The 27,525-nt window shown below is 38.2% G+C and overlaps 1 pseudogene; it reads right to left on the reverse strand.

The window, feature by feature from the left end:
- Positions 1 to 26,757, reverse strand: LOC131407616 (cytochrome P450 2C44-like; annotated as a pseudogene).
- Between the last annotated feature and the right edge of the window lie 768 nt (positions 26,758 to 27,525).

Here is a 27,525-nt window from a genome sequence, read left to right on the forward strand (position 1 = left end):
TTATCTAGGGATAAGGCACAGCTTGTAAGGTGGTGGGATGTTGATAAGCCCAGTAACAATGGGTTTGATCTTTATTTTCTTTGGCTCCGCCAGGGGCTTCAGGGAAAAGTTTTGTAGCATGGTGGTGAAGGACAGGAACAGCTCCATGCGGGCCAGGCCCTCTCCAATACAGGCCCGTTTCCCTGGAAGGAGGAAACATTTCCATTAGCTCACTCAATGGTCAAATACAATATGCCACTAAAAGTTATTGAAAACACTGATCAGAAAAGGGAATGCTCATAAACTGCTGTAGGACAATAAATTGGCACAGTTTTTCTAGAGAGATATTTGTCAATACATATCAAAATTCTCTAAAGAAATTTTCAGTTTTTCTTTTTTTTTTTGGTGAGGAAGATCAGCCCTGCGCTAACATCCATGTAAATCCTCCTCTTTTTGCTGAGGAAGACCGGCCCTGAGCTAACATCTATTGCCAATCCTCCTGTTTTTTTTTTCCTTTTTCTCCCCAAGGCCCCAGTAGATAGTTGTATGTCATAGTTGCACATCCTTCTAGTTGCTGTATGTGGGACGCCGCCTCAGCATGGCCAGACAAGTGGTGCATCAGTGGGCGCCTGGGATCCGAACCCGGGCCGCCAGTAGCGGAGCGCGTGCACTTAACCACTAAGCCACGGGGCCAGCCCAAATTTTCACTCTTTAATTCAGGAATTCTCCTTCTGGGTATTCATCTGTAGGCACTAGAGACTCACCTCTGAGGATGTCACTTGCATCGTTATTTACGACATGGAAGAGTTAGATGAAAACTAGACATCCATCTACAATGGATTAATTAAATAAATCCTCAAATGAATCTATCATACAATGCAATCTAAAAGTGTTTATATGGAAGATTATTTAATATCACAAGCTGTCTTTTATCACAACATACTAAGTGAAAGCAGGTTATCAAAGAAATTGTACAGAATGAACCAAATTTTATTTTAAAATACACATCTATTATGTATACCTAGACGATTGTTTGAAGTATATACAATAAAATATTAACAGTGATTATCTCTGTAAGGTAAAATTGCTGATAATTTTTATTTTGTTTTCTTTTTTTGCTTTTCTGAATTTTCTATTTTTTGTGTTGAACACTTATTACCATAGTCATTAGAAACAAAACATATTAACTGTTATTTTTGAAAACACTAATCAAATGATTGGATAGGATAACAAGGAAAAAGAATGTGTCTGACCCATCCTAAGTTGTCTTTATGACCTTATAGGAAATAGTCACTGGGAGCCAATGAGCTACTGTACAGAGGCAAGGGTATGTGGGTTATGAATTTCAGATGGGAGAAAGAGAATGAAGTGGCCAAGGACTCTTTGATGGCCTCCAGCTCTAAGAATCAGAAAATTAATAATGGTTGGTAATTTAAAAAGAAGAAAGAAAGTTATACATTTTGTTTTGGAAAAGTCAGTATTACAAAGGGGAGCTCAACAGACAAAAGTTTGCAAAAGCAAGTCCTCTTGTCATCCGGTAATGTGTGACTTCTGAGTTGGATTGACTTGCTTTGGTTTCTTTAAAAACTGACATTATACCCAGGGCTGGCCCTGTGGCATATTGGTTAAGTGCGCGCGCTCCACTGCTGGTGGCCCAGGGTTTGGATCCTGGGCGTGCACGGATGCACCGCTTGTCAAGCCATGCTGTGGCGGCCTCCCAGATAAAGTGGAGGAAGATGGGCACAGATGTTAGCCCAGGGCCAGTATTCCTCAGCAAAAAGAGGAGGATTGGCATGGATGTTAGCTCAGGGCTGATCTTCCTCACACACAAAAAAATCCTGACATTATACTCAATCACAAAACAACGAAATCGTCCCTGGATGACTTACCCAATCCTACTGGTATACAGACTTAAATGGCTCCATCCAGATTCGGGGGTTTGTGACAGTTTGATTTGATTGACTTTGCTATCATTAGTGGATTACTTAGTTATGCCATAAATTCAGTGAAGCTGAAAGTTGTCCAAAATGTGCATGAGTATGGTTTGGATGGATTTACTGGCACTTACCAAGGGAAAAAGGCATGAAGTATTCTGTTTTCCTGAAGCTGCCATTTTTATCCAAAAAGTGGTCTGGGTCAATCTTCTCTGAGCTAGGAAACTCCTTGCAATCGAACAAGACCGAAGACAGTAATGGCAATACAGTAGTGCCCTGGAACCAAGAAATGGAGAGTGGAGTCGTACTTTAACATGCTTATCCTTGGTTCATAAACAAGTCTAACAATGATAGTGGATTTAATAGGACTGAGCACTCTTAAGCTTGCCTGGTGAGTGATTGTCTCCAGTTATGGCTACTTTATTTACACTATCATACAATATCTTTTATCGAATAATAATATGGTTCTCTTTGGGAAGAGTGATGTTATGGCCAATGTGTGATAATCAACTGTTGTTGATAAAATGGGGTTTGCAACTTATTTCTCTAGACATGAGCTTTACTGGAATTGCTGCCTCAAATTGGAAGAGCTTACTTTTTCACAATTTTTTTCTTTCTGAATTCAAGTATGAATGGAAGAAAATGAGATATGAAACCTTGAATGTATTGAATCAAACCCCACTTCTCTCACTTGTAAAATTGAGTGGGGTAAAAAAAACACAGTCTTTCCTCCTTTTTCATAAAAGATTTTTATGAAGCTTAAATGACAAAATAATATGGATAACTACCATTTATGTTGGACACTTCACGTTTACCTGACACTGTGCTTAGCTATTTATAAATCTCATTGAATTCTCACTTCAGCCATATCCAGTAGGCTCTCTTTTTGTTCATATTGTATAATGAGGAAATTGCGATTCAGAGAGGAGAAATAACTCACTTGAGGTTATACTGTTAGCAAGTGGCATAGTTAGAATTAGATTCAAGTTCTTTCTAATCACATAAGCTCCTGTTTAAGTGAAAGCTTCCTTTTTCATTTTTACTTTATTCTGTATTTCCTTAAACATTATTTTATAATTATTGGAGTAGGCAATATATGCAAGTGGTATAAAATACCGAAAAGTGTACAAGGTATAAAGTGAAAGTAAATCTCTCTTCACATATTCAAGTCCCCTGCTTCCCTTTTATTTTATTTTTTTTGGTGAGGAAGATTCACCCTGAGCTAACATCCATTGGCAATCTTCCTCTTTTTTTTTTTCTTGAGGAAGACTAGCCCTGAGCTAACATCTTTGCCAGTCTTCCTCCATTTTGTATGTGGGTCACTGCCACAGCATGGCTGAGGAGTGGAGGTAGGTCCGCACCTGGGATCCAAAACCTGAGAACCCTGGCCGTGGAAGTGGAGAGCGCGGAACTTGAACCAGTTGGCCATCGAGCTGGCCCCCCTAGTTCCCTTTTTGATGTAAATCACTGTTACCAGCTTAAGCTATATCCTTGGGGAGATATCTTACAGATTGAAAAAAAAAAAGATACACATCTATATCCCCCACTATTTTCACACAAATAGTAGCATCCTATAGCATTTTGTAGCTTGCTTACTATTCCAATTTATAGAAATAAAGGAATTTTTAAAAGTCCTTTTACACGAACATCCAGGGATTTTCCAATTTTCAAATATCACAAATATTGCTGCAATGAATATTCTTACTTTTGTGAAAATATACATAAAGGATAAATTCCTAGTAGTGGAACTGCTCTTCAAATTGTATATGTGTTTTTTAAAATTTTGATAGATATTGCCACATTGCCTTCCATAGACATTACACTAATTTTTACTCCTAGCTAAAATAGATGCTTTTTTATATCCCACCAACATATTATGACAACTAAAAATATGTTTCTTTATAATTTTTATTTTCAATATATTTTATTGTGTGAGTATATTTTTTTTACATTTATTTATTTATTTATTTATTTGTGAGGAAATCAGCCCTGTGCTAACATCTGCCAACCCTCCTTTTTTTTTTTTTTTGGTGAGGAAGACTGGCCCTGGGCTAACATCCATGCCCATCTTCCTCCACTTTATATGGAACGCCGCCACAGCATGGCTTGCCAAGCAGTGCGTCAGTGCACGCCCGGGATCCAAACCGGCGAATCCCGGGCCGCTGCAGCCAAGTGCGCGCACTTAACTGCTTGAGCCACCAGGCCATCCCCTATTTTTATACATTTAAAAACCACTTATAATTACTTTTACTTAAATTTTAGTTTTGTTTCCCTTGCACATATCTGCTGATTTTTGAGTTTGTTCATACTGACTGTAAGAGTTCATTTTATTTTTCAGTAGTCTTTTGCTCTAATGAACTATGTAAAACTTCCTCTCAGTTTGTCATTTGTCTTTGTTTCTCTTTCTAGGCAGATTTTTCTTATTTGCATGTAACCAAATTTATCTATTTTTAAATTTATGGCCCTCCTGTTCCTCTTTTCTTTGGTCAATGTTAGAAAGTCTTTTGTCCCTCTGAAATTCTCAAAAAAAATTATTGCTTTTATCCCTAGTGCTTTTACAGTTTAATATTTTACGTGTATATATTTGACCCACCAAGAATAAATTTTCATGTAAGGTGTGAGGTAGGGATCTATTATTATTTTTTTCCAACTCCCTTGTGAGTCTGCCAACCTCTATTGAATAGACCATATTTTCCCTCTAGGTTACAAGGAAAAAGTCATCTTTATCATGTACTAAGTTTTCATGTATAATTAAGTTTATTTCTAGGCTTTATTCAATTGATCCATCTATTCAAGAAGCTGTATTACCTGGACAAAGAGAACAAATTAGAGGTTACCAGAGGGGAAGGGGGTTTGGGGGTGGGCATAAGGGGTAAAGGAGCACATATACATGTGACTGACAAATAATGATGTACAACTGAAATTTCACAATGTTATAAACTATTATGACACCAATAAAAAAAAAAGAAGCTATATTATACTACTTTAATAAAGTGACTTTATATTATATTTTAATATTTGTTAGGACCTCTCCCTGACTATACTTTAGTTTTTAATTTTCCATATCAAATTTGGGATCTGTTACTTTAGTTCCAAAAAAAAAATCTGGTTGATATTTTCATTGAGATCTCATAAATGTATAGATTGATTTGGGGATAACTGCTGTCTTCCTACCCAAACACAAAATAATTCTTTTAATTTATTCAAAAATTTTCTCTCATTAACATTTTAAAGTTTTCTTTCTATAGATCTTGCAAGTTTATTTTTAGGTATTTACTCCTAAGTATTTTATCCTTGTTTTTATTAATGAAAACGTGCCTTCATTATATTTTTAAAAATAGTTTTTGGGGCCGGCCTGGAGGCTTAGTGGTTAAGTGTGCGTGCTCTGCTTCAGGGGCCCGGGGTTCATGGGTTCGGATCCCAGGCACACACTTACGCACCACTTGTCAAGCCGTGCTGTCACGGCATCCCATGTAAAGCAGAGGAAGATGGGCATGGATGTTAGCCCAGGGCCAATCTTCCTCAGCAAAAAGAGGAAGATTGGCATCGGATGTTACCTCAAGGCTAATCTTCCTCACACGCACACAAAAAAAGTTTTTATTTTATATAGGGTGGCAATTGATTTTGTAAAAATAATAAATTTGTACCTAACCACTGAATAATTCTATTTTTGCAATGGTGCTTCAGTTAATTGTCTTCTATTTTCCAGGTACAATTATATCTTCTGTAGATTTGCCTCCTCCTTTTAAATTTTTTATCTCTTATGATCTTTTTCTAATTCTTCTTGAATAATACTAGTAATGGTGGATGGCCTTGTTTTATTCCTGTTGTTTATGGGAATGCTTTTGGTCTTTCATCAATAAACATGATTTGGGAAATGTGTTTTCTATGGCTAAAGAGGTATTCATCTACTCCTATTTTATCAACAGTAAAAAAATAAAAATGGATGTTGAATGTTACCAAAAGCATTTTCTGTACAAATGATATTATGATGTGATTTTCCCCTCAATTCTATTTATATGGTGAATTTTATTAATCTAGATTTCCTAGTGTTAGACCATTCCTGTGTTCCTGATTATCTTCAGTGGGTGGTGGTGTAGTGTTTTTAATATGATGCTAGATTTATGTGTTAATAGACTTTTGCATTGATATTTGTAAGTAAGATTGAAATACTACAAAACAGTATTTCAATTCTGTTTTGTAGTATTTTAATCAGGTTTGGCACCTTAGTTTCCTCTTCTATGCTCTGGAACTGTTTAAATGTACAGCTCAAGCCCTTAATCACTACAGAAGACTGACTGCGTCCCCAGTGTGCATGTAAACGTTTTGGCAAATGCTAAGTGCTCTACAAATGTTAACTGTTAGGGGCAGCAATATCCCAACGGTCCTGGTATGTGAGGTCATGGGAGGAGAGAAATTGGGTTAAAGAAGGTTGACACTTGACTTGCTTACTTTAGAGCTGAAGACACATTTGCCATCTCTTCCTCCTTTTTTTAATTCACCATGAAAAATCAGATTTCAGTTCCTACAAGATTATCACTAATGGAAATCACTGCTCCCTTAATCCATTCTATATGAGAGTGGAAGGAGGCCTTGGAAGCCCAAGTCAGCCTCCCTGTTCTACCAAGGCAGAGACAGAGCCACAGAGGTGAGAGAATGGCCTGAGGGTGCACTGCATGGCAGTGACAGATTTCAAACCCAGGCCATGTGACTCTAACCTTATGTTCTTTCCATGACTCTCAACTGCATCTCTTCCTGAAACACAACTGAGAAACCTCTCACAGGCCCCACTGAGGTACCATGCTGCCCCTTCTATCTCAGGCAGCTTTCCCTGACACATCTAACCTCGGGGATGACGTATTGCCTGAATTTTGTGTCCCGGGTCACAGCATGGGGTAAATCAGAAGGAAGGAGGGTGACGTATCTTTGTATCTCATGGAACACGGCCTCCGTATAGGGCAGCTTCATCTTGTCCTTCGTGCAGGGGCTTTGGTTGCTTCCAATCACATTTCTTCATGAACTTTGGCTGCAGAGACATGAATCATGAATGCTACTCAAGAGATGTGTTCCCTGGAGAACTGGAGATGACCTGCTTGCAACGTGCAATGGAAAGTGATCTAGAAAAGGCTTCCAAGGTCAAAGACATGTTGCTAAACAGCCCATTGCTCTGTTCCTGCTGTTTTGCTGCAAATACTAGAGACTTTGCTGCAGGAAACATAAAGGCTGGGTTAACTATGTCCTCAGCCTCCTGCCTTAATTGGTTTCTTCTTGTGTACAGGTGACGAGAGGACCTTTGTGGCAGGGGTTATGGCTTATCCTGTGATTCCTGGCAAAGCAGCGATAGAGGGAAAACGTTTAATCTTCACTCTAGTGGAGCATCTCCTTTGTCAACTTCATCCCTTCTCCTACACGGGAACGGCAAACACCATTTTGTTGAGCAATATAAACACTGGCTTACTAAGGCCTATGCTCTGAGAATGTGCTTGAGAAAACTGAGCTACTTCAATTTCACTTTTGAATTTTAAATTATACCAGAGCTAAAAATCCCCTTTGGGGAGTCTGGTCCATTTTCAAGATAGGAAAACAGAGGCTTTGAAGATGAAATAGCTTGTTGAGGTCACACAGCCAGGTATTGGCAGGCCCAGGACAAGAATTCAGAATGGGAACTCACGTGTCCCTCGTCTAAATAGGGCTCACTCTTTGGCATTGCATCTCATATATGAGTTGGGATTCAGAAGCACCTCTGTTTTTAAACTTAAATGATAGCCTTTGAGTTCTTAAAGTTTTCTCTTCCTTATTAGCATCGTTAGATACAATTCTGACCTACAAAAGCAAAACCACATGGATGACCCTTTGCTTGATGCTGTACAAGGCAGCCCAGAGAAAGCAAAGCAGTCACTGTCAGCAGTATCTTCCCACCCTCATCTAATGCCAGGATCTTTGCAGTACCTCCCACCTCTGGGTGTTTCATTAGGAGAAGGAGTCCATATCTTAGGCTGCTACTGGTTGTCTCTGTTCCTGCTGTAAACAAATTTGATCCACAGGTTGCCAAGTTGTCCAAGTCAAATTCAGACTCTGGGTTGTGTTTCTCCTGTAGATGGTAGAGTTAATGGTACACGAGTTAAAAAGAAGGCAATGGCTTATGGGAGCTCCACAATCACACTCCTTCACTAGTAATAGGCTCCATTTTTTGTATGGTAGTATAGTGGATAAAAAAACTGGTCATGGAATCAAAACTTCTGGGTTCAAATCCCTGGTTATTCAATGAACAGAGGTGTGCCCCTGGCAAGTTACTTTACCTCTTTAGTCAGTTTCATCACCTGTGAAATTGGGATTAAAAAAATAGAACATACCCCATAGGGTTATTATATAGACTAAAAGAGCAAATGGGTGGAAGCTCTTGGAACAATGCCTCATATATACAAAGACTCAGTGAATGGTATCTTTTTTTATTATATTTAATAAAAACGACTAGATGATCAGCTCTATGTGAGCACAATGTAGAGAAATCACTGGTTCATGACTGGTCTGTTTCCTTCACTCACACAGACTTAGACACTCGTAGCCCCACCCACTCACATATGACATTCATCATTATTAATGCCATGTCTAATATGAAGACTGTCCTTGTAGATGTCAGACATTTTGACTCAATTTTTTACAGGGGATCTACAAAATGTTTAGAAAATAAATTGATCCAGGGCTTAAAAATAGTGAGTGAGCTTTCTCTTTTAAAATAATTATACCAAAAATAATAGAGATTAAGTCTTCTTTGTTGATATATCCCCAGCCCTTGGCATAATAACTGGCACTAAGAATTTGTTGAATAAATGAATGTTTAATGAAATAACACTAGTTAAGTTCTATATTTTGCTATAGTTAAATTATTTTCATTGCTGATTATTTTTTGGTGGGCTTTTAATACCATTGGTTTTTAAATTTGAGGAAAGTATTAGGATGCTTGTTTTTAAAACTACCTTCATTTTTAAAGCTTTGAATCAAGTTTTTCTTCACTCAGGTTCTTTATACCATGTCTCTCCTGTTCATTTCAAAATGGGACGATTTCTGTGTATAGATGTCCAAATTTTTAGGCACATTGTCACTTCCTATGTATAGTCCTTACTGAGTTTATAGGGAATCAAGAATATTGAGCATTGTAAATAACTCTCTCACAACAGAAAGTTTAGTTAATTTTTAAAAGTCTTTGCTTGTGAAGAGACTTAGGGAGAAAATGGAAATGTTAACATATGTTTTATTTATGTTCTAACTCTGTAATTTAACTAAAGGATGGACTCCACCATTTTATTTAATTCTTAACACAACCCAAATCTATTATCAAGTAAGGTTATAGAGATTTAATATTAAAACAGAATGGAACAAAACTTATAGGAAAGCAGAAACACTTCAGAAATTTCTACCCATCTTCTACTGATAGCTGTCTTACAGGAAAATAGACATGGAGAGTAGGAGAAGGAGGAATGGTTAAAATCCGGACATTGGCATTGCAACTTTCCTTTTGTTCCTTCCTCTAGCCTAGTTCAGTAGATCTCAAGGCTTTGAAATATATGTTAACAACCGCCCATGGTCCCCTTCCAGTGTTTCCTGTAGTGGTGAATAGCCCCAACCTCCATCCAGTTAGGCAAACCAGGAACCTATCTCTTGCATTCCCCAACTCATCACCATTTCCCAACTCATCACCAATACTATTAATTTTACCTCCTGAATATCTCTCAAATCTACCCATTTCTCTTCATTTCCACCGCCAGCACCCATGGCTACCATCTCTGCCTTGGGCTACTACAATAGTCTTGTATAGAAGATCCCTGCCAGGATCCCTTTTACTGGTTCAGGTCACCTATCTCCCAGCTGCTATGGCCCAACCTGCAACTTTCTCTGGAGGAGTCCCTTGGGCACTGGAGCCACATTGCCAAGAGATGCCTGGGAGTTGATCAGCTGCCACGTCACCCTCAGGGGCTGCCTATAGCCAGTGACTAATGGGTACAGGGGTACAAAAGTCCAGTCCCTTGCCTTAGGACATGACAGACTCCACACTGCAATTTATACTCTACAGCCCTCTGTAGGATCAAGCAGAGACTAGACTTTACATGAAACCACACCTATGTTTAACTTTTTCCCCTTCCCTATCCTGTTTCTCGCATTCACAAACAAATTTCTCCTGATGGTGCTCTCTTAATAAATCACTTTCATACACATCCCTATTTTATAGGCTCTGCTACCAGGAAACTCACCCTAAGTCAACTCCTAGCTGTTCTCTCTGTATCCACTGTTGACTCTCCAATCTGTCCTCCACATTACCAATACGATCATTCTTAACACAGTGCTTCCACCCTGCAAATGACTTTTACTGATAAAATGATAAAAACTAAACTAATTAATATGGCCTGCCAGGCCCTCCGTGAGTGATCTGCCTGCTGACCTACTGCTGCTTCAGCTTCTCTCTCACTACTCTCCCCTGCTCGTTGCCTGCCAGTCACACTGGCTTTCTTTCTACCTCTCATATTTCCAAGCTTCCTTCTGCCTCAGGGCCTTTGCATATCTTCCTTTCCTGCTTGGTATATTTTTTCTGCTACCTTTACACAGATAATCCCTACTTACCCTTCAGCTCTCAGCTCAATTGTCACCTATGTATGCATGGGTGTCACCTATGTACCATGGATGACTTCTAAGAAGTCCCTTCTTGACTCACATTAGACTAGCATTAGTGTTCCTGCCACATTCTTCCATAGCGACTTGTACTTCCCTATTAGCACTTCATTGTTACTGCTTGTTTTGATGATCTTTGCACTAGACTGTAAGCTCCGTTAAGTCAAGGACTGTATCTTTATTAATCAATAAGTAAATTTATTCAACAAATATTTATTGTACACCTATGCTACCCTAAGCATTGTGCTAGTTGCTTGTGATACAAAGTGTGGAAAATCGACACTGCCCTGGCCCTCTCGGGGTATATGCAGTGGAGAATGTAGAAGTAAATTAAACAAATATTTCCTTAAACTGTGACAAGCACTATGAAGGAAAATTGCAGGATATTATCTGATTCATCATTTTATTCCTTTTCCCAAGCACTACGTCTGATATACAGTAGTACAAAATACAAATTTTGAATGGTTGAATTAATAGCCTGGCTACATTTTCTTTCTCTTTCCCAGACAAACATCTAGTCCTCTGAGAGTCAACAAAGAACTTTTCCTTCGGAATGAAGAGGATGTTTTGATGCACATCATTGGTGAGTGGAATGAGTTTAAATGCCTCTACTATTCCAGGGAAATTGCTGGAAGTAAAAGGGGCATGAACATGCCTTCTTTAGACATATTTTCTAAGGAAACCAGGCTATCCAAATCAGACCTCCCAGGGCTTAAGAAGACTGAACAAGTTATTATTAATTAAATGTTTGCTATAATTTATACATTTATGATATAGGTGAGTGGCATTTTTCTTTCATTTATATGTATTTAGGGGACCTTTGCATAAATAATGTTAATTTTATAGGGCTGAAAGAATAATTTTCATATTTTAAGTTGTTATATATGTTTTGGCATTTAAATATCTTTTTTACAATCTACTGCTAGTCACAGTCGTGACTGTTTTTCTACTGATGTGCTCATGGACAGTCATGCTGGTATTTATGTTCCATGACATTCTGAGGATGGGTGGCTGTGTGAATATTCGCTATTCAATATTTTTAATACCACCTATGGTTAATATATAATGTATTTGCTTTAGAATCTTTATCTACCACCAATTTCAAATAACAAAATTGTTTCTATGGGAAAATATAGTCAGTTTTTTACAATGTATTGGTCTATGACATGCTATCTGGGAAGCATTGTGGCAAAAATGGCTATGTATGTGTAAATGATGTGTAGAGAAAATGCATGTGTGTTTTATCCACCCCAAGATAAATATATGTTAAGAAACAGGAATTTATATATATAAATTTACATGTAAATATATATATAAATTTACATGTAAATTTATATATATAATTTACATATATATATAATGTAGCTCATCTTAAATACATATTGGGAACATTTAAGTATTACTGTCCAAGTGTAGAGAGTATATAGAAATACAAAGGAAAAGAGGGCTTTGGACTATTTTTGAATTTCTCTTATTAATAGTGTACCCCATTGTCATAAAATATCAAGAATTACCTATGTAGTGTGATTATGCTTTCATGCATTTCCACGGAATGACAAAATATAGTTTCAGGGGAAGACACTGAATGCAGTGCCTGCTCCATCTTGCTGAGGAAACAACGTAGTCTTGAGGGTTATTATGATCCAAGGACTCTTGTTGCTCCTTCACTTTTTCCAGAATGAAATTTTTAACACCATTAAGCCTTTTGGCAAATGCTTTGTGCTCTCCAGAGATATGCTATATGAGTGTTGGCCATAGATTGTAAATCTAAAAATGGGGCAAAAATACACCGGAAATTCAGTTTGTGAAGAGAGACCAGAGTTTCTGAGTGGAGCGCCTAACTCTCTGTGTGGTCTGGCCAGGGAGAATCCCTTCCTCCAGCTTCCAAAGAGAAGAGAAGGGAGTATGATCGTCACATACAGGAGAGCAGCCCCTCCCCATCTCCTTGCTCATCCCGTCTTCAGCCAACCCTGGAGTCATAGAGGGAGAAATGTGCATAACGGCCTTAAAAGAAACAGAGGCAACTGGGAATGTTCTGTCTCTTTTGTGTGAGTTATCCCATGGAGGCAAGCAGAGGACAACCTTCCACAGGTGCTGGAATAAGTGACATTGAACTTATTCACTCGACAAACACGGAGGGAAGGTGATATTGCTCACATTGGCACTCTGCTGATGGAGTAGTCAGGGGAGCTCATAGCCCTTTACCCTACCTGCACGCTACCAGTGGACCAATGAGATCAACTGCAAGTGCAAATGGCCATACCTGGTTCCACAGAGAGCTTATTCGCTTAAAACTTTCAATTACCAAATATATCAGGGAGAGGAACATCTCATTCTTGTACTGGAAACGCTCACTGAAGAGGATGGTGCAGATCACATTGCAGGGAGCACAGGTGAGGATGAAGATAGGGTCCAAGGGCTGAGCTGACGTGAGAACAGAACAACTCTAACATTTAGATTTATCATCAGCCTGCATCAGGATTTCAAGAACAAGGCCTCCCTCCTGCCCAGATTTATACATATAGTTTAATTCCTCAAAACTTTCCCAAATTAGGATGTGAGCATCTTCTAATAATACTAATACTCTATGCTATATAGTATTATATTATGTTCCTAATAATATTTATTATGTTATTATATGAACACTATAATAGTCATAAGAGGAACAAGTAACTTTATGGAGCATTTGGATACTGTGTAAATGTTTTGCAAAATATGTTATTTAACCCTCAAGCTGAGGTTTGATTTTTAGCCTCATTTTTCAGATGAGGAAACTGCATCTTAGAGAAGTTAAGGGACTTGTCCAAATTTACACACCCAGTAAATGCTGAAGTTGGGAAAAGGATCCAAACAAAAGGATTTGAGAGTCCTAACTAATAGCTTTGGGTCATTTTTTTCCTACCCGCTTTTTCCTAGGCAACTCTCTGATTAATAGAGCAGATCGTGGACCATAGAGTGACTCCCAAAGGAGGAGCTCTGATTGGGGGTGGTGTGTGCAGGACATCCTCTTGCCCCCAAAGGTATGGTCAATGGAATTCACCCTCCATTTTTCTGAGCTCCTCCACCAGGCACTGGGCTTCCTCCTGGATCCTATCTTCGATGCTTCTCTTCCCCATCCCAAAGTTCCTCAGGGTCATGTGGGAGAAGCGCTGCATTTGCTTCCATGTCTCTCCATTACTGAAGAGGATTCCTAGGGGAAGAAGCAAAGAGTAGGAAAGTAGTTTGTATCATGGAGTCAGAGTTTCCCTAAAGCTGATTTCTTGTGTCTACACTCAACTGTTTCCAGTGCCCCCTATTGGGGATTCAGCAACTGGCAATTTAAGAGCATAACATATTCTGTGGTTTGGGTGAAATATTTGTCACAAAGAAAATAAAACCCAAGCTCTGGTCCACAGAGATGATGGAATTGGGCAGGCGGGAATCATTGGCAGGTGGAGAATATTCCCAAGTATGGGAAAGGCCCTCTGTCTGGTTTTGTTAAAAATGGTCAAAAATGGCATGTGTGCTCACACACCCCTTTCCTGAGTGTCTGTTTTCACATTTAACATCCCCCTAACTTGTGGTTTAGTTCTATATGTGATTTTCTCCGTTAGAGGATAAGCTTTGAAGCAACTTCAAAGCAGATCAATATGGGATTTATGTTTCTATTCTTTTCCAAATTTACTACAGCTAATGTTGGCCTAATCTGAAGAAAAAGAAACTAAGGAGCAAAGGAACTCAGTGTGATCCACACCAATGCTTCTTAATTTCTTCCTCTGTACAACACCAGCTACGTATTCTGAATTTCCTGTTTCTCTTAATGCAACATCAGTGTCCTACTGCCCCAAATCCGAGTCTCAGGGCATCTTCACATCCCTCTTGGCCTTCACCCTGTGCCTTGGCATTTGGTAAGCCCTGTCGATTCCATCTCCAAAATGTCTTTCTCATCTGCCCCTTTTTGTCAATTCATACTATACTACCACATTTCAGGTTCTAACATTTTTAGAAATCTAAAAAGTTATAATCATCTTCAAACCATTTTCCTCTCACATTCTTTTAAATCTTCAGTTTCCGGATTACTCAAAAGCAAATACTCAAAAAGAATTCAATGGATCCCCAAGGTTTCATTGTGACACCTTTAAACTCTCAACCTTCCCACCATTTTTTCCGGGATCTAACTTTGGAAGCTTATGGACCAATCAGAGCTGTTCACTAAATCCTCCTACATTGTTTGACACCTTCATTTTGCTCATTTTCTCCCTTTTGCTTACAAGTCTGCCCCCATCCTATTTGCTTCTTTGAATTTCTAGCTATCTTTTAAGAGCCATTCAAAAACCTTCTCCTTGAAGTCTTTCCGGTACTCCTCTACTGGAGGTAATGTCTCCTTCCTTTAACTTGAGCTGCCGGTTGTAGTGCTCTGATACAATTTATCTTTTCTACCTTGTATTACAATAATTTGTTTACTTGTATGATTTCCTATACTAGATTTTACTTAAAGTGACTGGCTCACTCCTCCAAATATTTCCTGTGACACATGATCATCTCTTACCTTGCAGATAGAAGATGTGCAATACATAATAATTTAAATATTCATTTCACGTCTACCAAATTAGCAAGCACTTAAAAATTGTTGTACCTACAGCAATCAAGCTTGTGCCAAATTCAGTGCATTCATTTAGCCACTTTGCACCTCATGACATATTTTGGAAATTAAAGCAATACTTACAGCAAAAACTACTAAAATTGTTTGATCCATTAATTGCTCTCCTAAGAATTTCTACAAAGAAATAATTCAACAAAAGGTAAAAAGATGTAAACTTCAATGTCATCTATAGTAATTTAAGAAATTTGTCAACAGTCTAAACGCTAACAATAGGATAATTGCACAATTATGCAATTATAGTAAACCTATATTATGGATAGTTAAGCAACTGTTAAAATGATGATTATGAGAACTGTGTAGAAATATCAGAAATGCTAATAATATATACATATATATATTTTTTGTGTGTGAGGAAGATCAGCCCTGAGCTAACATCCATGCCAATCCTCCTCTTTTTGCTGAGGAAGACTGGCCCTGGGCTAATATCTGTGCCCATCTTCCTCCACTTTATATGGGATGCCTCCACAGCATGGCCTGACAAGTGTTGGGTTGGTGCGCACCCGGGATCCGAACCTGCGAACCCCGGGCCGCCGAAGGGGAGCACGCGCGCTTACCTGCTTGCACCACCGGGCTGGCCCGCTAATAATGTTTTAAAAGAAAAAATCAGTACACAAATATTTCTGTATACTATAATTACAACTAGTAAAGTATGTGTGCATATGGACGACATCTGGGAGATAGTACAGAAAAATAAAGATAAATATGTCAGTGTGTTGAGACAGTACACTTCGTGGTTACAGGCCCTGGAACTAGGCTGTCTGAATTCAAATCTTTGCTCCAACATTTTCTAACTTGGGCAAATTATTTAACTTCTATTGCCTCAGCTTTTTCGTCTGTAGAATGAAAATAAAAAATATCTTCCTCATGGGACCATTGTGTTGACTAAATATGGTGATATCTATAAAACTCTTAGTAGCTGGCACACGAGAAGTACTCAATAAATGTTACTCGTGATAATAATAATAATTATTATCATCATCATAATTACTATATTATAATAATATGTTGGATTCTACAATATTGAATTTTAAAAGTATTTTTATCTTTTCAAATTTTTAGTTCTGTTTTCACATTACCTTAAATCAAAGGGCAGTTATAAATTTGGTAAAATATTTAATCCTAAGTTGGACATTTGAATATCGCTATATTTTTTTGCTATTCATTTATTCTTACATTTAGTTAATAAACTTTAATTGATCTTCTATATACCAGGTAGGATTCTAAATATATTACCACTGTTAACATTCTTGTTTATAATTTTTTTCCACATCTTTGATTATTTCTCAAGATAGGTTTCTAATGGGGAATTGCTCAGTCATTGTAGATGTCTCTTTAGAGAAGTTTGGCTGTTAAGGGGAAAGAAACCTGGGACAGTAACTGAAGACCGTTGTGAGGGGGCACTGTGGAATATCTGCATGCTTCGGGAATGATCCAGTGGAGAGAGAGTTTATCAGTCAGCGTCCAACTGGGAAAACAGAAGCCTCTCTAAATATTTAAAACAGAGGAAACTTAATCCAGGGAATTGGTTTTAAGGTGATGGAAATGCTGAGATGCCAAACCAGAGACAGTGAGACAATGGGAATTATCAAGAGTAGAAAGCTGCTACCAACATCCAGGGGAAGGGACAAAGGGAAGAGTTGGTATCACCTGAGCTCAGTGGCTGGGTTACTTGGCCAGAGCTGGAACCAAAGTGAGCCTGTTCTAAAGGAGCTAGAGCCACAGAGGACCTGTAGCTCGTGGGAGAGATGCCATCTGAGGCGGGGCAGCTGGGGGCTGGTGGGGGAATCTCTGGCTTCTCCTCTCCTTCCACTCTCCAACCTCTTGTCAAGGCCTCCCTTTGGCTGACCCCAGTCAGAGCCAGCTGTCAAGCATGGGAGGATGGGAAATGTAGCCTGCAGCATCTGTAACACTGTGGACCAGGGCCAATAAGGGAAGAGGGAGAGCTCTCAGGACAAGCACAGAGAGAAATGGAAAACCCAGGATGGAGAAGGTATTGCCAAAGAGGTAAAATCCCTGGCAAGGTGATATGCTGTAGTCCTAGGGCACATGGGGAAATTTTCCCTATCGAGAGAAGGGACACATTTTCAATTGTAACAGAGAAAAAAAGGAGAATATGGGTGTAGAGGCAGAGAGACCTATAGATAAAATTTAAGAAGGTGAGCGAGTTCCTTTCTGATGCTTGTGTTTTCACAATAAGTTATGATACCATGGTTCTGAGAGTGGAAATGCACAATGGGCGTGCTACAAGGAGGAATGAGGAGTCTCTGAGAGTGGAAAAGAAGCCGAATAGAGGATCGTGTGGTATTGAGATTCTAACTGAGGTTTAAAGGTATTAATTTAAAAGGAAGAATTAATTTAAAAGTGAGAATTCCTCTAGCAGTGTTTATCTTCTGTGCACAAGCACAGAGAAGAAGACGGTTGAATTCTTGTGGGGTTGGAGTATACGCCAGGCAAATATGATGGAGGGAGGGCAGGCCGATATATTTTCTAGGGACTGATGATAATAATGAGCTATGTGAAGGGTGCTTTGATTCACTAATGCTGTCAGTTAAAAGTTTATGGTCAAGGCTCTTAACAATATCTATTTCAGAGGAAAATTTGATGTCTTCTATTGCCCTATCCCCAAATTCAAATGCTTTTTGGGAGTCCAAATCTGGGAATATACACAAGAATCTCACACGGAGTAGGCAGTCTCTTCTTTTCTACTAGGGGAGTTCAACTTTGGTCCAGGGTTGTCTGTGACTCAGTGCAGAAGACTCTCTAATTCTTGCTTCCATTTCAGGACCTTGTGGCTCCCACTTAAATCCATATTCTTCAAGTTTTCCCTTATCAGTACAAAGGTGTTTTTCTCTCCAACCTACTCCTTGCGGGCAGATCACGTTTTCCGAAGTGGACCACAACAATATCTCCCATCCCTCAAGGAGAATTAGACTTCCCTTCTTGATGGGAAGTCTAATTCCTCTCTATTTGGATTTGGGTTGGCTTTTGGGAATTGCTCACAATGAACAAAACATGGTTATATAATCTGAGATTTAGTCTGAGGAAGCTTTGCAGCTTCCACTATCTCTCTTGGAATGCTCGCTCTTCAGATGCTCCCCCTCAGGATGCCCCCCCTAGACTTTGGGCACCAGTCAGAAGCCCAAGGCATGTGGAGATGTTCTGTTGACAGTCGAAGCTGAGCTCAGCCTTTGGGTCATCCTTGGCCCAGAAGCAAGACTTGTAAATAAAGAAGCCTCCAGATGATTCCAGCCCTTAGCTATTTGAATCACCCTCAGCTGCTCTATTTGGAAAAAATTAGAGGTCTGCTCAGGCCTCAGGCCTTGTGGATCAGAGAAAAGCCACTTCTACTGTGCCCTGTTCACATTCCTGATCCACAGAATCCATGAGCATAAAAAAAATCATTGTTGTTTTACATCCCTGAGTCAGGGAAGGTTTGTTAACTGAAATGCTTTCCTATGTTTACTCACTTTGTTCATAATCTATACTTGTTACGTAAATATATACTTTAAAATATATTTATTTATCTCTACCACACCTGCAGCCTTGCTGGCCTAGAGTGTTCCAAGGAAGCAATACCTTCCCCACACCCCACTATGTCGGTGTGAGTGTGTGGGTGGGTTGTATAATTGCATAGTGGGTTGTTCCTGTTTATGTAAACTAGATTCCTCAATAGGTCTCTACAGTTTGTATGTCCAGAGATATACTAGATTATTTTCCAAAAATATTATCGTATCCTCCAGGTGAGGAATGAGTGGTTGTTCATTTATACTTTTAAGAACACTAAGTTATTTTAATTTTTGCATTTTAGTGAGTGAACAATGGCATCCAGTACTGGTGTGTGGATTGAATGAATAAAATAAAGTAAAGGTTTGAGTTGTTGCAATCTGTCTGTGAGACACATGTTTAAAGATTAAGAAACCAGGCAAAATGTTGAGTTGATAGTTAACAGGAATGCTTCAACAACGTGATTACGTAGACAGAAATTGCAGGAACTGCAGTGCTATATTCCAGTGTTCAGAGTTCAAAGTTCTGAAAGCTGTTTAGTATTTTAGCAGATATTTCACTTAGAATAGTGTTACGGGTTGAATTGTTTCCCCTCGAAATGTGTTGATGTCTTCCTCCCCAGTATCTGTGAATGTGACCTTATTAGGAAATAGGGTCTTTACAGAGATAACCAAGTTAAAACAAGATCATTAGGGTGGGCCCAATCCAATATAACTGTGTCCTTATAAAAAGGGGAAATGAGGACACAGAGACAGAAGAGCACACAGGGAGAATGTGAACATGAAGGCAGAGAGCAGGGTGATGCATCTACAAGCCAAGGAACACCAAAGATTGCCAGCAAACCACTAGAAGCCAGGAGAGAGAGATGAAACAGATTCTCCCTCAAGCTCTTAGAAGGCACCAACCTCATTGACCAAAAATCGCTTCTCTTTTATCACTTAGTACATTGTATTATTTTTAATTAATTATTCATAAACATGCTTTGAAAAGAATTAAGTTTCTATTTCTCTGGGACTTGCAATTTTATAATTTTAAGTGGTTTGGAGGAGACTTTCAGGCTGTCCTAGATTTTTTTTATTGTCTAGGTTTTGAAACATAATAATTAAATAAATTATCTGTGAGCCTATTGTCCAATTGAAGACCTAGAACACGACGAATACCACTGTAGCTCCCTCTGTGCTGGTTCCCTGATCCTACCAACACTTCCCCCAACCAAACCAGGCTGTCATCTAAAAACAGTCATTTCTATACCTAGTTATTCGTTTATTGTTGCTGCCACTGTGCCACTGCAGCCTTTGTACCATGTGACAACACCCCAAGAGTAGCTTCTCCAGCTCCCTCAACCCTAAGACCTCTGGGTAACAACTTTTGTTTCAAAAGGTTCTCAGATTGTTTCTACTGCATTATATTTGCAGATTTACCTTACAGGGAACCTGGAGTCTGTTTTTGATGTTCATCTCAATAGAGCTCTCAGAACACCTGTTGTATAGTAAAAGAATTTGTCTGGTCTTTGTCCCAGGTTCCTGGGAGGTAGGTTATAAACTCTTGGAATTTTTCAAGTGTTGAAAGTGTCTTTGTTATTCATGGTGAGCCCCTGGGGCCATGCTTGAGTTTATGATAACAAGGTGACTCATGGTGGGCATGATAGGTATGATATCAAAAACACAAAATGTGGGAGGAGGAGAGTAAAAGAGTAGAGCTTTTAGCAAGAGGTCAAACTTAAGAGACCATCAACTTATTATAGATTGCTATAGGTTACTATATATGAACCTCATGGTAATCACAAACCAGAAACCTATAATAAACACACAAAAAATTAAGAGAAAAGAACCCAAACATAATGCTAAAGAAAGCCATCAAACCCAAGGGAAAAGAGCAAGAGAAGAAGAAAGGAATAGAGAACAACTACCAAAACACCCAGGAAAAAAGTAACAAAATGGCCATAAGTACATTCTTATCAATAGCTACTTTAAATGTCAATGAACTAAATGCTGGAATCAAAAGGCATAGGGTAGCTGATTAGATTTTAAAAAGCCCATATATATGCTGCATACAAGAGATACACTTCATACTTAAAGACACTCACAAACTGAAAGTGAAGGGATGGAAAAAGATACTCCATGCAAATGGCAGTGAAAAGAAAGCTGGGGTAGCAATAATTATACCAGACAAAATAGATTTTAAAACAAAAACTGTGACAAGATACAAAGAAGGGCACTACAAAATGATGCAGGAAACAATCCAACAAGAGGATATGACACTTGTAAATATCTATGCACCCAACATAGGAGCACTTAAATATATAAAGCAATTATTGACAGATATAAAAGGAGAAATAGACAGCAAGACACTCCACTTACACCAATGGACAGGTCATCCAAACAGAAGATCAATAAGGAAACATTGTCCTTAAATGACACATTAGACCAGATGGACTTAGTAGATACAGGACATTCCATTCAAAAACCACAGAATACACATTTTTTTCCATTGCACATAGAACATTCTCTAGGATAGATCACATATTAGGCCACAAAACAAGTGTCAATAAATTTAAGAAGATTGAACTAATATTAAGCATCTTTTCTGAGCAGAAGGGTATGAAACTAGAATCAACTAAAAGAAGAAAATTGGAAAAGCCACAAATATGTGGAGATTAAACAAAATGCTACTGAACAACAACTGGGTCAACAAAGAAATCAAAGGACAAATCAAAAAATACCTGGAGACAAATGAAAATGAAAATATGACATACCAAAATTTATGGGATACAGCAAAAGCAGTTCTAAGAGGGAATTTTATAGCAATACAGGCCTACCTCAACAAACAAGAAAAATCTCAAACAAACTATCTAACAATGCACCTAAAGGAACTGGAAAAAGAAGAACAAAGCCCAAAATCAGTAGAAGGAAGGAAATAATAAAAATCAGAGCAGAAATAAATGAAATAGAGACAAAAAAATAGAAAATAAATCAATGGAACAAAGAGCTGGTTCTTTGAAAAGGTAAACAAAGTTGACAAACCTTTAGGTAGATTCACCAAGAAAAAAAGAGAGAAGGCTCAAATAAATAAAATCAGAAATGAAAGAGGAGAAATTACAACGGACACCTCAGAAATACAAAAGATTGTAAGAGAATACTATGAAAAGCTACACGCCAACAAACTGGATAATCTAGAAGAAATGGATAGTTCTTAGAATCATACAACCTTCCAAAACTGAATCAAGAAGAAATAGTGAATTTGAATAGACCAATCACCAGTAAGGAGACCAAAACAGTAATCGAAAACCTCCCAAAAAATGAAAGTGCAGGACCTGATGACTTCCTTGGTGAATTCTACCAAACATTCAAAGGAGATTTAATACCCATCCTTCTCACACTCTTCCAAAAAATTGAAGATAAAGGGGAGCTTCCTAACTCATTCTACGAAGCCAATATTACCCTGATACCAAAACCAGACAAGGACAACACAAAAAAAGAAAACTACAGGGCAATATCACTGATGAACATCGATGGAAAAATCCTCAACATAATGCTAGCAAATCGAATACAGCAATACATTAAAAAGATCATACACCATGATCAAGTGGGGTTTATTCCAGGTATGCAGGGATGGTTTAACATCCGCAAATCAATCAATGTGATATACCACATTAATGAAATGAAGAATAAAAATCACATGATCAAGCTAACCCTGATGGCCTAGTGGTTAAAGTTTGGTGCGCTCCACTTCAGCGGCCCAGGTTCAGCTCCTGGGCGTGGGACCACACCACCTGTCTGTCGGTAGCCATGCTGTGGTGGCGGCTCACATAGAAGATCCAGAAGAACTTAACACTATACACAACTACATACTGGGGCTTTGTGGGGGTAAAAAGGAACAAAAAAGGAGGAAGATTGGCAACAGATGTTAGCTTAGGGTGAATCTTCCCCTGCAAAAAAAAAAAAAAATCACATGATCATCTCAATAGATGCAGAGAAAGCATTTGACAAGATATACATTATACATTTATGATAAAAACTCTGAATAAAATGGGTATAGAAGGAAAGTACCTTAACACAATGAAGGCCATATATGACAAATCCATAGCTAATATCATACTCAATGGAGAAAAACTGAAAGCTATCCCTCTAAGAACAGGAACCAGCCAAGGATTCCCACTTTCGCCACTCTACTTTAACTTAGTATTGGAAGTCCTAGCCAGAGCACTCAGGCAAGACAGAAAAATAAGAGGGATCCAAGTTGGAAAGGAAGAAGTGAAACTGTCATTATTTGCAGATGACATGATTTTTTTTTATGGAAAACCCTAAAGAATCCACTAAAAAACTACTAGAGATAATAAATGAATATAGTAAAGTTGCAGGGTACAAAATCAACATACAAATCTCAGTTGCATTTCTATACACTAACAATGTAGTAGCAGAAAGAGAAATTAAGAATACAATCCCATTTACAATTGCAACAAAAAGAATAAAATACCTAGGAATAAATTTAACCAAAGAGGTGAAAGACCTGTACACTGAAAACTATAAAATATTGTTGAAAGAAATTGAAGGAGTCACAAAGAAATGGAAAGATATTCTGTACTCTTGGATTGGAAGAATTAACATAGTTAAAATTTCCATACTTCCTAAAGCAATCTAAAGATTCAATGCAATACCTATCAAAGTTCCAACAATATTTTTCACAGAAATAGAACAAAAAATCCTAAAATTTATATGGCAAAACAAAAGACCCTGAATAGCCAAAGGAATCCTCAGAAAAAGAGCAAACCTGGAGGTATGACACTCCCTGATTTCAAAATATACTACAAAGCTATAGTAATCAAAACAGCATGGTACTGGCACAAAAACAGACACACAGATCGATGGAACAGCATCGAGAGCCCAGAAATAAAACCACACATCTACAGACAGCTAATTTTCGACAAGGGAGCCAAGAACATACAATGGAGAAAGGAAAGTCTCTAATAAATGGTGTTGGGAAAATTGGCCACATGTAAAAGAATGAAAGTAGACCATTATCTTTTGCCATACACAAAAATTAACTCAAAATGGATTAGACTTGAATGTAAGACCTGAAACCATAAAACTTCTAGAAGAAAACATAGGCAGTATGGTCTTCAACATCAGTCTTAGCAGCATATTTTCACGTACCGTGTCTGACCAGGCAAGGGAAATAATAGAAATAATTAAAAATAAATAAATCAAACTAAAAAGCTTTTGCACAGCAAAAGAAACCATCAATGAAATAAAAAGACAACCTAACAATTGGGAGAAGATATTTGCAAACCATATACCTGATAAGAGGTTAATATCCAAAATATATAAAGAGCTCATACATCTCAACAACAAAAAGCTAACAAGCCAATTAAAAAATGGGCAACAGATCTGAACAACCTTTTTTCCAAAGAAGATATACAGATGGCCAACAGGCACATGAAAAGACATTCAATATCACTAATTATTAGGGAACTGCAAATCAAAACTACGATGAGAGATCACCTCACGCCCGTCAGTATGGCTATAATTAACAAGACAAGAAATAACAAGTGTTGGAGAGGATGTGGAGAAAAAGGAATTCTCATACACTGCTGGTGGGAGCGCAAACTGGTGCAGCCACTATGGAAAACAGCATGGAGATTCCTCAAAAAGTTAAGAATAGAACTACCATAGGATCCAGCTATTCCACTGCTGGGTATTTATCCAAAGAACGTGAAAACACAAACGCATAAAGATATACGCATCCCTATGTTCATTGCAGCATTATTCACATTAGCCAAGATTTGGAAGCAACCCACGTGCCCAACAAGGGATGAATGCATAAAGAAGATGTGGTATACGTACACAATGGAATACTACTCAGCCATAAAAAGATGAAATCTTGCCATTTGCAACAATATGAATGGACCTTGAGGGTATTATGCTAAGAGAAATAAGTCAGAGGGAGAAAGTCAAATACTGTATGATCTCACTCATAAATAGAAGATAAAAACAACACCAAACATAGAGACAGAGATTGGATTCGTGGTTACCAGAGGGGAAGCGGAGAGGAGAGAGGGCGAAAGGGGTGATTAGGCACATGTGTATGTTGATGGATGGTAACTAGTCTTTGAGTGGTGAAAATAATCTAATCTACACAAAAATTGAAATACAATGATGTACACCTGAAATTTATATGATTTTATAAATCAATGTTTAAAAAAATAGAATCTATGAGGAGGCAACATTTAAAGTAAAACTAAAGATGAGAAGAAAGCAACCAGGATAAGGGCTTGGGGGAGAGCCCACGAAGCAGGTATAAAAAAGGATGAAGTCTATGTATTTACGATAGCATTGTTCCAAGAGGAAAAATAGAGTAACTACTAAAACAGCTAACAAGTGGGAGTTGGTTTTCAAACTTATTTTGCATCCATGCAATTGAATTCAAAGCAGCCATTTGAAATTAGTCATAAGAGGATATGTAATGGTATGGAAACATGTCCAAGTTCTAAACAAACTTTTGAAAGATAAAATTATATTTAAAAATCCATTTAAAAAAAATACATTTGTATATTATGATTCCCCCATTTTTTGTTTATAATGATTACTTCTAAGAGGCAAAACTTATTGAACTCACCATCTGTTTTTTTTTCTGCCTTTTTTTTTTTCTACTTCCACTTAAATGGTGGAGAATTTTGGCACTTTGTACCTCTTTTCTCTACTCCAGAAAAATGAAACTTTCTTCCTTCGTTCCTGTGAATGAGTGTCTCTCTACTTGCGGCACAAACTACCAAGTCTTCCTCTCCCAACTTCACCCTCACCCAACTTCAGCTGATGACTTTGCTCCCTATTTCACAGAGATAATAGAAATAATTGGAAGAAAATTTCCATATGCTTCTGCCATAGTATCTACTCGTTTACCTGCATCTGTGCGCACAGTTTTCTGTAAATATAAACATCTGTCCATGTTTCTAAAAAAGACCCAATTCCCCAACGTGTGCACTGGTTTCTATTCCCTTCCAGCTACTGTGACATGACATTCCTCTTTACAGCAAAATTGACCAACATCACCCCATTTCCCCCTCCCCAGTCCTTGGCAACCACCAGTCTGCTCTCTACTTCTATACGTTTGACTATTTTAGATTCCAAATGTAAATGAGATCATGCAGTATTTGTCCTTCTGTGTCTGGCTTATATCACTTAGGATAATGTCCTCCAGGTTCATCCTTGTTGTTGTAAATGGTAGAATCCCCTTCTTTTTAAAGATGAAATAATATTCCTGTGTGTGTGTACCAAATTTTCTTTATTCATTCATTGATGGACATTTAGGTTGTTCTGGAGAATATATTCTTACACAATGAACTCATGGAGATAATATCTTTTCCCCAAAGAATATTTCCAAGGAAGTGAACGTCAGTCAGGGTAGCAGAGCTGGGCTGTGTCAGAGCAGGATGTGGGGATCACTCTTTAGAAGGAGGATCACAAAGCATCCCACAGACCATTTAGTGTCAAAATAGTAATAATAATATAATAAAAGGACATTTATTACATTTTTACATTTGCTGGGCTTGCCTTTTGGTAGGTGTTACATGCAGAGGGGATGGGAAGGCTTTTAATTAAAATATATTCTGACCCCAGAATTTTCTCATTCACTAGACTTCAACACATATTTCAGGTCAAGTCAATATACCTCACTATCTGCTCTAAAGTGGGGCAGTCCAGAAAGAAAGAGGATATGTCTTGTAATACAGAAATAGAAACCCAAGAGCCCCTCAATGGTGAGTAAAACTCAGAAAGATTGAAGATGCCCTGAAGAACCTGAAGATGATCCCTCTTACCTGGAGATGACCAGCCCCAGAGTGAGACCTCCTTACCTCGGAGAGAGATGCAGGCATGTCCTTGAGGTTCAGCTGCATCAGATTTCCAATGATGGGAAGGGGAGTTGGGCCAGGGGGAAGCCTTCCCCCTCTGTGACTCTTCTTCCACTCACAGAAAAAAACCAGAAAGTGACACAAACCACAAGAGCAAGAGAAGTAGGGATTTCCAGAAGCTCCATCTCAGCTACTCGACATTAGGAACTGTCTGGATTGCTTGTTAGAAAACCAAGTCTTGTGCAGGGAATGTGACCTGCCAGCCAAAGTTGGGTCTGAGTTCTTGGACTTGGGGAAAAAACGGGCATTGGTTTTGGCTTTATTTCCTTTGGTAAAGCTTACGATTAAGAAGGATTCACATCTTTCCTCCCTCTCAATCACAAATCTGCAACTTTTGATTTTCTAAGCATCTCCATTACATGTACTTTTTCCTTTCATCACTAAAGATTCATTAAATATAAAGCTGCATTTTATTTTTCATAACTTTCTGAAACTGTTCAAATAATTAAATTCACAAATTTGAAAAAAAAAATCAGGTAACCTGATTTGGAAAAACACAGCTCTCAGAGCAGTCTTCCTCAAACATCATTTTTATCATATCTCTCTCAGTTAAAAGTCTACTGTGTCCATCAACAACGTAATGGATAAACAAAAGGTAGTATGTACATACAATAGAATTTGTTACCTTTGAAAAGGAATGAAATTCTAATATTTGCTACAAGATGAATGAACCTTGAAAACATTACGGTAAGTGAATTAAGCCAGACACAAAAGTACAAATAAAGTACAATTCCACTTATATGAAGTACTCTAGGTAGTCAAAGTCATGGCTATGGAAAGTAGATGTTGTCAGGGGCTGGGAGGAAGAGGGAATGGGAAGTTAATGTTTAATGGGTACAGAGTTTCTGTTTGGGATGTTGAAAAAGTTCTGGAAATGGATAATGGTGATGATT

The sequence above is a fragment of the Diceros bicornis genome, chromosome 6, assembly GCF_020826845.1.
Source record: "Diceros bicornis minor isolate mBicDic1 chromosome 6, mDicBic1.mat.cur, whole genome shotgun sequence".
NCBI lineage: Eukaryota > Metazoa > Chordata > Mammalia > Perissodactyla > Rhinocerotidae > Diceros > Diceros bicornis.